We start from the raw sequence: 5,555 nt of genomic DNA, 5'->3' as shown, positions 1-5,555 counted from the left end.
GCCAGGCGCAGTGGCTCATGCCTATAATCCCAGCAGTTTGTGAGGCCAAGGCAGGCAGATCACTTGAGGTCAGGAATTTGAGACCAGCCTGACCAACATGATTAAACCCATCTCTACTAAAAATACAAAAAATTAGCTGGGCCTGGTGGCACGCACCTGTAATCACAGCTACTTGGGAGGCTGAGGCAAGAGAATCAATCACTTGAACTCGGGAGGTGGCGGTTGCAGTGAGCTGAGATTGTGCCACTGCACTCTAGCCTGGGCAACAGAGTGAGACTTTGTCTCAAAAAAACATTAAAAATTAAATTGATTAAAAAAAAATAAATCCAACTTCTTTTCTCTCCCCTGCCCATCTTCAGGTGCTACAGAAAGGGCCAAAAATCAGTAAGAGGGAAAATACAATAGAAAGCTAAAAGAAGAAAATGAATTTGGCTCATACATATACTAGAGAATTGGGTCCTGAATGTTCAAAAATTAACTGCATACCTCCTACTCAATTTTACTGTGAGCTCTAAAAGATAAGGTCTATTTAAAAAAAATTAACCACACCTCTAAGGCAAATTTTTAAATTCTATATCCTTTGATTTGGAAGATAAGGTAAATTTAGGTAATTGACCAGTTTTGATTATTAATTAATGCTTGAACAATTTTCCAAAGCACCGAAACCAGTTTTCTTTTGACTCCACTGAACTGAATTAGTATAAAATTGGCAATTATTTCTCATTTCAACTGCCTGTACCTTCACATTTAGGCACTGCCCAGTCCCTGACCCTGTCACATACTAAAAAGACAAATATTCCTAGTGCTCCCTACACCCCTCCATGAGCCCCTTCCTCTTACCTGGGCACCACTGTTGTCTTCTGTGAAGCAGAAAGAGACTGAGAACCAGCAGTGAAGACAACTCTGGGGCAGGGCAGGAAGTGGGAGGGGCCAAAGAGAGTTGAGGCTCAAAGGAGCACCTATGGGAGGCCAAAGAGGCGATGCCTCAGACTTCTGACCAAGCCGGTCACTTTCTTTAGCCCACTTCCAGGCCAGCAGGCAATCAATCATTTTCTAAATGATTGCTTTTCTAAAGTGTTCATGGATGAACATTTAGGCCCTCACTTTTAAAATCAAATGAAGTAGCCAAACGGGCATGAGGAAGAGCAACTAAAATAAGATGCAATCTCCAGAAGACATAAAAGAAGGATTAAGAAATGTGACTCTTTAGATACACTATTCAACATAAAAACATGAGTTACAGAACACTGATTATGGGGTGACACGATTTACGCTAGAGAGAGCATACACTAGAGACAGCATATATGCATTCTGCATATATGAAATACATAGAAATGGACTAAAAAAAAAAAAAAACCCAACTGTTCAGGAGACTACTTAGGCAAGTTAGTTCCTGGTTTATTACTTATACATTTAAACAGCTTGCTTCTTTTATAATGGGAACATCATTCATATGTTACTAGTATGTTTCATACTGCCATATAATGCAGCTACTCTTATCATTGTATGTTCTCCTAAATATACTTTAGTGTGTAGAAGTAACTTTCCCATCTCCTTTTTATTCATATTTAAGAAAGCCATGACAACAAATGGAGCCTTTTTTTTTTTGAGGCGGAGTCTCACTCTGTCGCCCAGGCTGGAGTGCAGTGGCATGATCTTGGTTCACTGCAGCCTCTGCCTCCCAGTTAAGGCAGGAGATTCTCCTGCCTCAGCCTCCTGAGTTGCTGCGACTACAGGTGCGTGCCGCCACACCTGGCTAATTTTTTTGTATTTTTAGTAGAGATGGGGTTTCACCATGTTAGCCAGGGTGGTCTCGATCTGCCTGCCTTGGCCTCCCGAAGTTCTGGGTTTACAGGCATGAGCCACCACACCCGGCCAACAAATGGAGCTTTTCATATAAAGCATATAAAAGAATATATTTGCAAACAGTCCCTCACTATGATATGTCAAAATTATTAATGCTGGGTGGGGGAGTATTGATCCTTACTTTTTAAGTTGTTCTCCTCAAGCCCTATTCTTAGATAGCCAAAGCACATGGAGTTTGCTTTCATTTTAAACATGTTTTTGCCCCAGCCTCTGACCTCTAAAACTTTCCCTTTCTTTGATGATAAACTGGAAAAATATCCTTTCCCAAAGTGGTAAGGGACTTAAATAATTATACTATTTTTTGTTTGTTTTTTGAGACAGAGTCTCACTCTGTCACCTAGGCTGGAATTCAGTGGCATAATCTCGGCTCACTGCAATCTTTGTCTCCTGAGCTCAAGGGATTCTCCTGCCTTAGCCTCCTGAGAACCTGGGGTCACAGATGTGTGCCCCCATGCCTGGCTAATATTTTGTATTATTAATAGGGACAGGGTTTCCCCATGTTGGCCAGGCTGGTTTCAAACGCCTGACCTCAAGTGATCCACCCCTCGGCCTCCCAAAGTGCTGGGATTACAGGTGTGAGCCACCACACCCGGCCATACCTTTTGAAGATGAAAAATTAAGAACATTTGGATGCCTGAACAGTAGCTTTTTTTTTTTTTTTTTTTTTTTTTGAGACGGAGTTTCGCTCTTGTTACCCAGGCTGGAGTGCAATGGCGCGATCTCGGCTCACTGCAACCTCCGCCTCCTGGGTTCAGGCAATTCTCCTGCCTCAGCCTCCTGAGTAGCTGGGATTACAGGCACGCACCACCATGCCCAGCTAATTTTTTGTAGTTTTAGTAGAGACGGGGTTTCACCATGTTGACCAGGATGGTCTTGATCTCTTGACCTCGTGATCCACCCGCCTCGGCCTCCCAAAGTGCTGGGATTACAGGCTTGAACCACCACGCCGGGTCTGAACAGTAGCTTTTACCTGAATTCCTGGGCATTGACTAAAGGGATACTCAGCAGTGACTCACTCAGTTGACAGGTCAAGAATAGAAACCAGAAGAACTCACTTCATGGCTTCTCTCCACAAATACACACATACACAAGTGCAGTGTCACATGCAAAGTATTACCTATTGGCATAATTATCTAATTTCCATAAGAACATGTCAACAAGCATACCAGCTCTGTACCAACTAAGTGCCCAAAGTATTTATAATCACATTCCATTACTCTAGAAGGATGCCTGGATCAGATACTGGGATGGCTGTGCCTTCCAGAAAGCAAGACTGGAATAATGCTTTATATGAAAATATGAAACTGTTTATATAAATACATATTCACACACACACACACACACACACACACAGGAAGCATCATTTCTGGCCAATTCCCTGAGAGGAACCCCAGGCCATGTCATGATTTATGTTACATGTATATCTGCACGTACATTATCAGTAAATTCCTAAAAAGTTCAATATAGGCCAGGCGCAGTGGCTCATGCCTATAATCCCAGCACTTTGGGAGGCTGAGGCAGGCAGATCACCTGATGTCACGAGTTCGAGACTAGCTTGGTCAACATGGTGAAACCGTGTCTCTATTAAAAATACAAAAAATTCAACAACAGTGAAATTCCATCTCAAAAAAAAAAAAAATTAGCCAGGTGTAGTTGTGTGCTCCTGCAGCCTCAGCTACTCGGGAGGCCAAGGCAGGAGAATCACTTGAACCTGGGAGGCGGAATATGCAGTGAGCCAAGATCGTGCCACTGCATTTTGGCCTGGGCAGCAGAGTGAAAATCAGTCTTTAAAAAAAAAAAAAGAAGAAAAGAAAAGGAAAAAACACTGTATAACATAATTATACAGATAAATTTTAATGCTCAAGGTGAATTCTTTATTTAAAGGAAGACCTTCATGATTATACCTGCAAATTTTTAAAAATGGCTTTTTAAAAGTTACAAGTATTACATAGATCAAATTTTTCAAAGAATTAGTAAACTGAGGTACAAAATAATTGTATATAATGAGGAAATGTTGTATGGTGGAAAGAGGGTGGGCTTTGGGTTCAGACAGACCAGAGGGTTCACAGCCAAGTTCCACCACTCATTATACATACGTCCTTATCTTCACAGGTATCAAATGGCAATAACAATGTTGTGGGAGCCATTTGCCATTTTGGTGATCCAGCTCCACCATTTGCTATAGAAGCCAGAGTGGGGATGATATGCTAATTCCATTGATGCTTTTCTACTGGAGCTGGAAAGGCATTCTATCTTCCCAGACCTCGACGGCTGTAGCATGGGCATGGGACCTACGCATGTTCTATCAGATGCTGATCACCACAGGTAGATAGGGATGACTCACAGAGCTGCAGTGATGATGCCCAATGCTGATGACACCAGCTATGGCATCCTTAGCATGGTCTTAGCTATGCCTGGCTTCTTTTAGTTCTTTCTCAAGCTTGGTTCTTCAGTCTGAAATACGTTAGAGTCACTCACTAGCTAATTCTGTGAGCAACCAAGACCCTCTGGTCTCGGTTCCATGAGCTACGAAGACCCTTCTGGTCTGGTCAGAGTAGGGTATATTATTTGCCACTAAGAACCTTGACTAGAACAAATATCCCATAACTTGTGGAAAAATTAAAAGAAATAATGTATATGAAGAGTTGAGCAGAGTGCCAGGGACATTGTATGGATCAATATATTGCAATTAGTATTATTATACTCTTGTTATTTTAATGATTTAATATTTACAATTTCAACAGTTCCTGAGCAACTTAGAGGTCTGTGACATGTGATAATTTAAAATTCTTCCAAGGAGCAAATTTGAATCTAATTAGTTGGTGGCACAGGAGCCATTTATTTAGCTAACAAGTGAGCCTAACACATCACCCAGTATTTACACATCCGTGTGAAGATTGCTATTCTCCACTCAGGCCAGTAACAGAGGATCCATTCCTGAAAATAATATAGCATTATATTATGTTAAGAACAATGATCCAAAAACTTGGATAGTTATCCAAACATTATCCAAAGACTGGGAAATAGGCAAAGGGATTGCCGGATGGCCTTTTAGTAGAGTGCTGTGTAGTGCACTGTAGGAGCAGACTTTTGCAAGCATTAATGGGTTATCTAGGATTGTGTACCTTTGTTGGACTTACTACTCATTATTGGTTCAGATATTTCAGAACTTTGTAAAGGCAGATGTTACGTTATGAAAAACTGATAACAGGGACCCAGTGCAGTGGCTCATGCCTGTCATCCCAGCACTTTGGGAGGCCAAGATAGGCAGATTGCTTGAGGCTAAGAGTTGGCAACCAGCTTGGGCAACATAGAGAGATCCTGTATCTAAAAAAATACAAAAATTATCTGGGCATGGTGGTATGTGTCTGTAATCCCAGCTAATCAGGAAGCTAAAGTGGAAGAGTCGCTTGAACCCAGGAGTTCAAGGCTACAGTAAGCTGTCATCATGCCACCTCCCTTTACCCTAGGTGTTAGAGACCCTGTCTCAAAAAATCAAAAACCAAAACCAGAACAAAACACGAAAAAATCGATAACAATGCAAATTATTCTTGTCCATTGCTAATACAAGTAAAATGATTTATGTTCTATAGAAAAGATAAAAGATTACTGTTTATTACCCTGTAAGACATTAACCAATTTTGTATCTAACCTAGTAATCTTATTATAAGATTTTTTAAAAATGCATT

This window comes from Cebus imitator, unplaced genomic scaffold (assembly GCF_001604975.1).
Source record: "Cebus imitator isolate Cc_AM_T3 unplaced genomic scaffold, Cebus_imitator-1.0 Scaffold8, whole genome shotgun sequence".
NCBI classification, from domain to species: Eukaryota; Metazoa; Chordata; class Mammalia; order Primates; family Cebidae; genus Cebus; species Cebus imitator.
Note: the sequence above shows the minus strand (reverse complement) of the source record.